Source organism: Lemur catta, chromosome 16 (assembly GCF_020740605.2).
Source record: "Lemur catta isolate mLemCat1 chromosome 16, mLemCat1.pri, whole genome shotgun sequence".
Classification (NCBI taxonomy): domain Eukaryota; kingdom Metazoa; phylum Chordata; class Mammalia; order Primates; family Lemuridae; genus Lemur; species Lemur catta.
This window is the reverse complement of record NC_059143.1, coordinates 4,870,307-4,882,616: the sequence shown is the minus strand read 5'-3', so window position 1 is coordinate 4,882,616 and position 12,310 is coordinate 4,870,307. Positions and strand designations below refer to the sequence as shown.

At 43.9% G+C, this 12,310-nt stretch overlaps 1 pseudogene; it reads left to right on the top strand.

Annotated features, from left to right (window-relative positions):
• Nucleotides 1–1,901, top strand: part of LOC123621931 — a 51,982-nt pseudogene extending 50,081 nt beyond the window's left edge.
• The last annotated feature ends 10,409 nt before the right edge of the window (nt 1,902–12,310 follow it).

The window sequence follows — 12,310 nt, the reverse complement described above, 5'->3', positions numbered from 1 at the left end:
ATTTTCTTTTTGATGTGAAGCTGAACATTTATTTAAAAAGTTTATATAAAGCACTGGTTTTTCAGTAATTCAGTGGAAGATTTAATTTCCTAAACTGCATGCATACCTGAGTTTTTTGAACCCTCCTGAATGAGTCTAAGAAATGCATTCCAAAAATCACAACTCTCATGTTAACTGGAAATCCTGTCTGACATGAGAGAGAACCTTGGTATTTTGTGGGGGTTTAGGGAGTGGGGGTATGTTGGGAAGAGACGCAGGAAGTCAGTAACAGTCAAACATCACTTTCTCATTAAAAAATAAAACAAAACTTTGAGAGTCCTGGATTCTAGTGTGTTTGGTTCATGACCAAATTTGGGTTAAGCCATTAATCTCTGTGCAGTGGAGGAAAAAAACAAAGTTGTGTTGTTTTAGCTGATACTCATTACCAATTTCATCAGTCCATTGATCCATCTCATTGCAAAGCCCCCAAATTCTGTGCAGGTAACTAAAAGGATAGGCGTTAATCTTTCTGACCAGGAAAGGTTATCAATCTTTCCCATTTAATCATCACATTTGCTCTAACACGGCTGAAGGAAAGGGGAAAACTTGTCATCAGTTAAAAAATAATAATAATAATAATCTGTCTAGCAAAAAGAGGCAGTCAGGATGGGAGCAATTCATTTCTTTGGGAAGTTTCTCTCCTCTTAAAAGAATTTGAGGCAGGTTGCAAACAGGAACAAAGTGGCTGGACTAGGAGGAGAGCAGAGCAGAGGAGGAGATGCTACCTGGCGCCTGAGGTAAGTAAAGTGTCTCTTGTGCCCTTACGTCAGCCTAAAAGCACATCGAGTTAGCATGGTCTTATTTTTCTGACAAGAAAATGTGCCACTAAACACGTTTGCAGACTATGTCTTTTGCCTACAAATTAGCTGAACCAGAAATGCATCACTCAGTGCTGTATACAGAGGATTTGGCCATTTTGGTAGCTTGGTACCTTGGAAAGAGAATATTGGCTAATGTGATGCCTGAGACATTTAGTTACAGCTTCCCAAGATTGTTGAGACTTTTTCAAATGCATAATTCTCGTATCAATACTCGGTAAGGGCTGAGGAGCTGAGGACGCCGTTTCGCGAGGAGCACCCGCGGGAAACAAAGGGCACGTCCAGCAAAGTGGCTGGGAAGGAGTTGGGGACAAATGTGTGGGAAGGGAGCAGGGACAGCGGGGGCTGGATGGGCCGCAGGACCGATGACAGCCTGAGCGCGGGAGGGAGGAGGCGGTGCCCGGCCGGGAGCCAGAGGGCAGCGAGGGAGCCGGGCCTGGGCGGACGGCCCCGAGGTCAGACCCACAGCCGGGGCTGAGTCTTCGCCGTCCTCCGTCCTCCCTCCTCCTCCAGGGCTGCCCACCGGCCGGCTCCCGAAGGGGTGGCAGTCCCAAGGGCCCAGGGGGGACCGCGCATCCCCAGTCGGCATCGAGCGGGAGCGTCTGCGCGGGGAGCGAATGTCCCCATTGTGACACCGCACCCCCGGCGCCCACACCAAGCCTCCACACGTGCGAAATCGGGTCCGAGTTGGCTCCAGATGCCCTCCGCTGTCGCCAGCAGGGGAGGACTCAGTGTCCGCGGGCGAAGGTGTCCTCTGCCCAGAGGAGCCACCAGAGGGTCGTTCTCACCCAAGTGCACAGCGGCAGAGCCAAGGTGCGACCCACCATAAGGTGCGACCCACCAAGGGACTCGAGCAGCGGCTGTGTGGCCCACCCGGGGGGCGGAGGAGGCGGGGAGCGACTGGAGGCGTCTCCTCGGTCCCCAAGCTCCCGCCTGGCACAGGTGCACGATCCCCAGCCCCTTTCAGGATGGGCGACATGGTTTCTTGTCCCAGTGGCACGGCAAGGAAAAGGCGCGCGGCCTTGTAGTCCGCCCAGCGACTAGAGCCTTAGCTAACATGACGTGCAAAGTGATAGCTGTACCTGCGGACGGCGACAGACTGCCAGCTAATTCTGAGGAAAAGCGCCCTGCAGTCACTGCATAGCCAGGCAAGGCTGGGTACAGAAGCCGGGAAACAAGCGCACTGAAGCCCCATTTTCCCAGCCCGGGATGGGGGAAGCGGCTCTGCAGACGGAGGGGCTGGCCCGAGCAGCGGCAGCTTGTTCTGTCGTGCAGACTGTCCCTAAAGATCGCAAAATAACTCGGGAATGTTCTAAATTCTACATTACTCAGAAACTTCTCTGTCGCTTGTTCCAAAGCTGCTGGTTATCCTGCGAGGCTCCCTCTTGTCGGAGTCACGGCCGCGGTTACCTTGCAGGTGCCCGGGCATCGGATGCGGGGCCGGACAGCCACAGCCAGGCCCCGCCACCAGTCAGGCCTCTGGGAAAGCTCTTGAATGAAAGAAAAATATTGTCTTGCTATTCAGAAAACGCCTTCAGCTTCGTAAATGGGCTATTTATTGACTTAGAAGCTGTTTCTAAAGGTATCCTGTCTTCGGAGGAATAAGCAAAAATGTGTCACTATGAGGAATGGAGCCTCCTGTCCCTCCACTGAGGGGACCTCAGGAGGGCACTGCACCTGCTATGCCACTGGTCTTACAGTGTCCACAACCCCCAGGTGGGAACAGAGACAGAGGGACAGGCCCACAGGCCAAGGACAGGGCTGCCGACCTGCAGATGTCCTGGCTCTAGGAATAAGTGAATAAGGTAGGTCAGAGCTACTGGGAGAAGTTGACTGAAAATGTAATGAATGTGTCATCCTGTATGAGTCAGTTTCACAATGGTCATTCTGAATCCATGGCCAAAGGTTCCAATTATTCAGGGAAACAAACAAAACATTCTTTTAAAGTGTCATTGTTCCAAGGCCATTTGAATTACAATAAAAATTAAAAACAAAATTCTTTTAGCACAAGACAGCTGCTTGTGGAAAAATTGCTATTCTCGATTAGTTTTCTAACATTTATCGCTACTCTGGGGCAGGCTCCTTTCCAGGCCATTAACTCGTTTCGTTCATTTTGTACAGTTAATTGAAATAAAGAAATGCTGTGGTGAGGCAGTAAGAGGAAATGCTTCCCCTAACAAGGAAATTAAGATTTTATTTTATTATTGCTCTCATTAGAGTTAATTGTGGCTCATTAGTGTCACTGCAGAACTAATAAGAAACTAGGATACTATGATCTCAAATACTTCATTCATTTTCCTTTACATAACACGAGCCAAAACTGCTAAAGCCCAAAAGATAGACAGAAACCCTGGGTGTGGGGGAGTGGGGCCCTTTCCCTGAAGACTCTGGAGGAAAGCACTGGCCTCCTGTTTGCTGTTGGTGATGGAAGCTGGTGGGTGAGAGAGTAGGCAGAATGGTGTCTGTCACCTTCCGTGCATCAGGAGGCGTGACTGCCAGGGACACCTGCAGGAGGAGTGCCGCCTCCTGGAACGAGAGGCCCCAGCTGCCCTAAGGGCCCTGCCGTCCTGGCTCCCCAAGATTGGATCAGTTTAACTTGAGGGCTCTGCAGAGACATGCCAGTGTCCTCACTGTGCCAGCCGGGGCCCTAGCAAGATGCCGAGGCACATTCCAATTTGGTGGTGTGGGGACAGCTTAATGAAGGGACAATTTCCTAAGCTACAGGGACCCAGGCAGCAAAGCCTGGGGCTGGAAGCCCTGGACACACACACTCACCACCCCAAGAAGAGCGACGGACGGAGTGGTTCTGTGCAGGGTAGGGGGGAGAGACAGAGAGAAAGAGAAAAGGAACTGAAACCTATGAGCCAGAGGTGGCCAGTGTGAGATAATTGCAGGAAATAAGCAATGGGCCAGAGTAGGGAGCCAGAAAACCAAGACCCCACGGCCCTGGCATCCTCGGCAGCCTGGGTACGGTAGGCCGTCAGCATCATCCCACAGCTCAGGCTCCCAGGGCACAGGGCAGCACAGAGGGAGACAGGGGCTCTGCAGGGGCAGATGAAGTGACCCAGCACTCATCCCACGGCTGCTGCTCATCGTCCTGGCCGGCCCCATCTACTGAATTGGGAAGATGTCGGTTGCGGGGTGGGGGCTGCAGTCTGCATGTCCAGTTGCAGAGACAGAGGGACTGGGGGAGTCTAAACTGCAAGCAGCCTGGAACCCAGCAGGTATGTCCACACACAGGAGGTAGTTAGCAAGGTAGATCCAATCCCTGGAACACGGTTCCCCCCAAACAGATCTACAAATGCCAATGGGGAGTCCACGACACCCAGGGGCAGGTGATATCCGACATCCAAGCAGGCGTCATGTCCAGGAGGTGAGCCTTGCTGGCACAGTCACAAGCCCTCGGATGGGCTTGGAAAGACACTTCTGCCCCTGAGTGATGGGCTGGGTCGCAGGCAGGTTTCCAGGGTCTCCGTGACCAGGAGAGATGGGAGCTTGATTGATGCTAAGATTTGAAGTCATTTTGAATGTGCCAATAAAGAGTTGTTTGAGAGCATATTTATACCAGACTTTATTTAACCCCATTTATCACAGCTATTGAAACTATGGGAAGAGATAATGTGTCTCCTCAAAAATGAGGTTTTATTCCATGATTAAGCAGAATATTTGTAGGGCACCGCCCCTGTGCTGGGTACCATCCCAGACGAAGGGATAGAGGGACAAGCAAGACAATGACACGTGTCATGGAGCTCACTTGATGAAAGGTGTAAAACCAAAAATACTTATTTTTATGCACAACTGGAATGTTAATTCTTTAAGAATAGAGACTCTGTATATCTTGCTTTTAGTAGGGTCCCAGGACCGAGAAGTATTTGTTGACTGACTGGCTCATGGCAGCCATGTTTAGTACGAACTTGCCTGGCCAACAAAGACATTTTCTTCCAGTGCCTCCTGAACTGTATTTAATATACATCAAACAACCAAAAACTGAGGATGCATATGGAACTGGGTGGGACCCTGTGAAAAATGATGAATTATAACCCCTAGCTATAGGAGGTAAATGTATTTATTTATGTCATGGTAAATTTACTGCATTTGATCAGGCCACAAAGGAAAAATAATAAAAAAGGACATTTTTACATCTTTTCCTCTCCCATTTCTTGGGAAGGGAGATAAATATGGCATCACTATTTTCCCTACCTGAATATTTAAAATGCTACTTGTGCCAAGTGTCTCCTCAAAGTGAGTACTTGTTTGGAGAAAAACATTTCCAAAGGGAATCATTATTTTACAAGCCTTTTTATTGGAGGCCACATTTATTCCCATTAATTTAACTTTTTTTTCCAAAATTGCATTTAAAATTTAGCATTAACAACTGCTGAATTTCTAGGGCATTCATTCTTTCAACCAATCAGTTTAATAACAGTTTTTAATCTTCCATCCTTCTTGTTTCACATACCGACAAGATTTGTAACCGAGTTACTGACTCCATAAGATGTGGCATCTTTGTTCCAGGACCGGGCACATTAGCAGCAAACAGGGATGGATCCTGATGGTGGTTTTGAAAACCTGAGTGGCATAAAAACGGATAACACTTGAGTCATCCAGAGCAGGAGAAGAGAAATTAGTAAATCGCTCCTCACAAAAGGCAAACTCTTGAACTTTTTTTTTTTTTTTTTTTTTTTTTTTTTTTTTTTTTTTTTGAGACAGAGTGTCGCTTTGTTGCCCTGGCTAGAGTGAGTGCCGTGGCATCAGCCTAGCTCACAGCAACCTCAAACTCCTGGGCTTAAGCAATCCTACTGTCTCAGCCTCCCGAGTAGCTGGGACTACAGGCATGTGCCACCATGCCCAGCTAATTTTTTCTATATATATTTTAGTTGGCCAGATAATTTCTTTCTATTTTTAGTAGAGATGGGGTCTCGCTCTTGCTCAGGCTGGTCTCGAACTCCTGACCTCGAGCAATCCACCCGCCTCGGCCTCCCAGAGTGCTAGGATTACAGGCGTGAGCCACCACGCCCAGCCTCTTGAACTTTTTGTACTTGTTCTCTCAGAAATAGCAGTTCCGTCCACTTTGGTATAAAATGATTGGAAAGGCCCCATTTTTTACGGAAAAACTACTTTTCAAGAATTATGATTTTGTGTATCTCCAGGGAACTTGGAGTTGAAAGCCAAAAATGAAGGAAATCTTCAAACTCAGGGGAACTCGACAGGCAGCCCTCCTGAGAATGAGGACCAGCCCCTTCCCAGCTCTATGTGCTAAGAAATAAAACAGAGATGTAAGAGCCGCTGTGGCCACTACTCTGAAGGGAGCTTGGGGTTTCTGCACTCACTGCTTCCCCTGGTGTGGAAGCAGAGAAGAAGTGGTATGGACCACGTAGCTGCCGGGAAAAGATGACTTACCATGTTACCAAAGGAAAACAAAAGCCAAGCCAATAATAAAACAAACATCAAAGGTGAGAGAATCCCAAAGATTCTAGGGTTTCATGTTAGCTTATTTTGGGAAGAGGGACGAGTCCACTAATAAAATTGAACTAAATATCTCAGTTTCTTTTTTGTGTCTTAGGGAATGCAAAGGAGTGAGCATAGAAAAGATGAGAGCATTTTATCTTTTTAACAGGATAAAACAAATATTTGGATTCAAGGAAATATCTTGAAAAAGAAAATGAAGCAATATTACTCTTGATTATGGATAGACAGATCTTTCCTCTACCCATGTATAGATTTCTTTCTTTCTGGGCAAATAATGAGCATATTTATTGTTCTGCGTTGATGTTGCTCTCCCTGTGGGGAAGGCAGGAAAGATGCAATAAGCAGTAACTGAATATACACAATATGCAAATCACCAACACAATATTTAATTGCTTTTCATTGTTTGTTATAGCCACATGGAGCTGTTTCAAATATTTGCTGATGTTTTATCTAAAACTAATAGGTATTTTGCAAACTTCCACATCAGAAGAACAGTTCTGAACTAATTTTATTTTGATGGAGGAGGAAAGTAGGGGAAATGTAGTAGTTAGGAAATGCTATTGCTTAATTTGCCATTCTGTCTGGATCTTTGATATGGTATTTAAAATAGGACTTATTATCTCACCTTAAGCAAAATTAAAAGCCCAATCCCATGGTTTCTGGTGGTATATAGTTTAGGGTTAAAGCAAAAGGTAAAAACATTTCTTTCTATAGGAAAACCCTGAATTATTGCCAAGTGAATGAACAATACATATACAAAGCAGGATATACAGTATGATCCCATTTTGATAAAATAAAACATAAAAAATTACAGCAAGTATGTTAAATTATATAGAAATTAGTATCAACATGTAGGTGATATGCTTATATGTGCAATATGTGCACATGTGGATGACATACATACACATATGCAATTTTCTTTTTTTTTTAATTTCAGCTTATTATGGGGGTACAAAAGTTCATGCATACACACAGATGGAGAGAGGAAGAGAGGAAAGACTGAATGACACACACCAAAGCGGTTATTTATGAAAATTTTGGTCTTTTATCTTTGAGCTATCTGCAATTTTCTAAAATTTCTGTAAGTTGCGTATATGAGTTTTTAGAAATGAGTATGATAGATACCCTGTTAGCCTCCCAAGATTCACTCTTTAACATCCTGCTGTGTTCTGTAAATGATATTCTGTGGACAGCTGACATGTGTGGACTGCATCAGTGGGTGCAACTGATCAATTTGGCCAGTTGGATCCCAGTTTGATTTGGCCAATGGGGAACATGTGTGGGAAATTCTGACAGAAGTCAGAATAAAGTTGGGTGTTTATTTTCCTTTTTCTCAGTAGTGTCATCAAGAATACCTCTATCCCTTGACCAAGGGTCACAGCTCCTATCAGGTGGTTATTTACAAACTCTCTCTCTCTCTCTCTCTCTAGGAGTTTCAGCAATAAACCCCTAACCCTAGGTTCTATTACTAGTCTTGGGATACTATACTGTTCCTACAGTTTCACTATGTCATGCCCACTTCTTTTAAGTAATCTCTTCAATACCTCTCCACAATTAATCCAGTTGCACCAGTCATCTCGTCGCTATTGGAAGCATAACGGAAACATGGGGATCATTCCTATAATTGCATTTTCTGGGTCTTTAGGACTATTGTTGTTCTTGGGACTTCATTGATCATGGGAGTTCATTATAGAGTTCATAATAAACTCACTTAACAGTATATTCTGCACTGGAATCACTGTAAGAAAAGTAAATGCTAGAATAGGGGCATTGGGATAGAGTTGACCAGTACTATGAATCTTTTACTTTTTATTGGGACATAAGGTCGTTATGAAAGTTTTTTGGTTTGTTTGTGCCCAAACCTGGGAGATTCTGAAAGTTTTTAAGTCATTCCTGATTGGCTTTATACCCATCCTGAAATGAAGTCACTTTCTCTCTTATTTCCCAACTGTAATCTACTTTACCAATGATTTTTCCTGATAACACCAATGCTTTTCCCATCCAGGTGTGCCATATGTACTGCAAGCAGGGAAGTTTCCACACCTGTGGTAAGAATCAGCTGGCATACACAGTGTGGAGGAGGATTCCAATATTTTTTAATTTCAGCATATTATGGTGGTACAAAAGTTTAGGTTACATATATTTTCCTTGCCCCTCCAACCCCCAAGTCAGAGCTTCAAGTGTGCCCATTTCCCAGACAGTGTGCATTGCACTCATCATGTAGGTATACACCCATCCCCTCCTCCCACCCCCCACATCTGCTGACACCCGATTAGTCTTATTCCCAAATGTGCTCTTAGGTGATGATCAGGGAAACCAATTTGATGGTGAGTACATGTGGTGCTTAGTTTTCCATTCTTGGAATACTTCACTTAGTAGAATGGATTCCAGCTCTATCCAGGAGAACATAAGAGATTATATATCACCATTATTTCTTATAGCTGAGTAGTACTCCATGGCATACATATACCACATTTTATTAATCCACTCATGTATTGATGGGCACTTGGGTTGTTTCCACATCTTTGTGATTGTGAATTGTGCTGCTATAAGCATTTGGGTGCGGATGTCTTTTATACAGAATGACTTTTGCTTTTGGGGGTAGATGCCCAATAATGGGATTGCTGCATCGAATGGCAGGTCTACTTGAATCTGTTTAAGGTATCTCCATATTGCTTTCCACAGAGGTTGCACTAGTTTGCATTCCCACCAGCAGTGTATGAGTGTTCCTGTCTCTCCGCATCCACGCCAACATTTATTGTTATGGGACTTTTTGATAAAGGCCATTCTCACTGGAGTTAAGTGATATCTCATTGTGGTTTTGATTTGCATTTCCCTGATGATTAGAGCACAATTCCATTTCTTACAACAAAGTAAGGGGTCCAGAATTAACCTCCAACCTTAAACAACATGTGTGTGTGGAAACTACCCATGGCTTGGGGAAGACGCATTGCAAAGGGTAAATGAAATAATTCCCGGAGCTCACAGATGGCCAGGAGTACTGTTTGCTCCCTCTAGCCAGACAGGTACAGACCTTGCAGGGCACAGGGCAAAAGGATGAGTACGTTGAAGGGTATCACCTCAGTGGCATGACCAAATCAGTCTTCCACTAATGGCTGCACCGACATTGCCTAAAAAAGCTGTTAGCAAGCTTTAAAATAGTCAAACTGTTCCCAAGGAACATAAATGTGCTCCAGAAAGTAACTCATAAATATTTATAAGAATATCCCAAATTCCCAGAATCAACAATATAAAGTCCTAGTGTTGGGCATTCAATCCAAAATTACTAGCTCTGCAAAGAAGCAGGAAAAAACAACTCATAATGAAGAAAACATCAAGCAATAGAAAAAGACCCAGAAATGATGAAGATAATAAAATTAGTAGACAAGGAAATTTGAACAGTTACTGTGATGTTAAAAGACCATGAGATCTGCAGACCAGAGGGAAAAGGAGAGCTTAGCACAGCCTTCAGTACAAAAGTAAAAGTGTGCTCATCAAAGGATAAAGGGAGGGTTTGGCTTTAATAGGGAAAGTTCTTGCACAGGTTCTCAATCAGGTCTGTTTATGCAAATGAAGGGTTCAAACTCACTCAGTTCTGATTGGTCAAAATAGTCAAGCCCTGATTGGGTGGTTTCCACACCCCAAACCAGATGCCTCTGTTGGATGTTTCTTTCAAATGGCAGGTGAGGGTGGGAGTTCTTGGAAGCTTATGTTGGCTCTGATTAGGGGAACTGTTCTGGCTCAGGGTTGTAAAGGAGGATGTTTGTCAAGAGCAGCTTTTCCGAAAGCATAGGCCATGTGACTGCTCCCTGTCACTTTGCTGTGGTCACCTGGTTCTGCCTATTAAATTTAGAGCATCTCTGTTAGCTACAGGGAGTCAGTCTCATCTGGAGAATTTGGGGTCTTATTTTACAGCTTTATTTCACAGTGACAATAGTCTGTGTCCAAGGAAGTATAGGAAAGCATGAGCATGTTAAGGAGATACATAAAGATACTTCAGAAACCCTCTGCAGTTGAAAAATAAACTTGTCTGAAATGAAAAATGCACTCGATGGGATAATCAGCAGATTAGACACTGTAAAAGAGCAATAAATGAGAAAACGCAGCAGTACAAACTATAAAAAAACAAAACTAACAGAGAGGAAAAGAGGGACAACTTAAAAAGGAATGATATATCTGTAACTGGAGTCCCAGAAAGGACCATAGAAAACACCTGAAACACAATGGCTGAAAATTTTCCAAATTTAACAAAAACAATAAACTCCCAGAACCAAGAAGCTCAATGAACTCAAAGCAAAGTAACCATGAAGAAAACTACACTAAGGCATGAATTATAAGAGACAATTGGTAAGTTATATTTCACCAAAACTAAAAAACTTTCCCTTCAAAAGATACTGTTAAGAAAATGAAAAGGTATGTCACAAACTGGGGCAAAATATATGGGAAGCATGTATTTGACCAAGGACTTCTATCTAGAATATATAAAGAACATACAACTGAATGATAAGAAGCAACCCAATTTTTAAAAAATAGTAAAATATTTGAGCAGTTACTTCATCAAATAATATATAAAGATGGCCCACAATACATAAAAAGATACCCAACCTCATTAGTCATCATAGAAGTGATACCATAATGAGAAGTGAAACCATAATGAGATACTAAGACACAAGTATTAAAATGTCTAAAATTTTTAAAGGCTGATAATGCCAAATTTTGGCAAGATAAGAAGCAACTGAAATGATGATACAGTGTTGATGTAAATGTAAAATGGAATGACTATTTTGCAAACAATTTTTCAGTTTCATAAAAAACACAAACTACCACAGGATGCAGCAATTTGACTTCTAGGTGTTTACCAAAGAGGAACAAAAGCGTATACCACACAAACACTTGTGCACCCGTGCACAAGCTTATGTGTAGTAACCAAACACTGGCAACAACCTAAATGTCTGTTATGGGCTGACTTGAGTCTGCCAGAATTCATACATGGAAGCCCTGGACTCCAGGACCTCAGAATGTGACTGTATTTGGGAACAGGGCCTTGAAGAAATGATTAGGTTAAAATGAGGCTGTTAGGCTTAGTCCTCATCCAATCTGACTGGTATCCTTGGCAGAAGAGGAAATTCAAAAACACAGACACGCACAGAGAAAACACCGTGTGGGGACACAGGGAGAAGACAGCCACCGGCAAGCCAGGGACACAGCTTCAGGAGAAACCAAACCAGCTGACACCTGCCCATCTCAGACTTCCAGCCTCCAGAATTGCAAGAAAGTAAATGTCTGTTTTAAGCATTCTGTGGTATTTTGTTATGGTGGCCCTAGCAAACCGATACTGTCCATCAACAGGCGACTGGGTAAGCAGGTTTTGTATATCCACACAGTGGAACACTGCGTGGCCATAAAAGGAACAGACAATTCCTACGTGCTGCCATACGGGTGAATCTCAATATGCTTACGCTGAGTGACGGAAGCCAGAACAAATTATCTACTAATATATGTAACATAGCATGTACATCAGACATGTATAAAGTTGTAGAAAATACGAGCTTATCTACAGTGTCAAAGAGCAGCTCTGCAGTTGTCTGGGGATGGGACTGGGGCAAGGAAGGGATGGATTACAAAGGGACATGAGAAAGTGGTGGGAGCTCATGGATATCGCATTCATGATTTGATTGTAACTTTCCTCGGTGCACACAACTGAAGCTCATCAAATTGTACACTTTAAATAAGTATGAATAATTGCACGTCAAGTACATATCCACAAAGCTGTGAGTTCTTTTACAAAAGAATCAGCTAACATAAGTTGCCTGGCATTTTCCCATCCACAAAACCGACCACCCACTCTGAGCAGGGCCACGCCGTAACCAGATCAGGAGGAACCTGCCCGTGATGATTGTAAGAATATCACTTCTGAGCTTTCCCATTTTATTAAATTGCTGATAGTGATCCCAAAAGATGCAATTCTCCCCCCAAAACTTCCT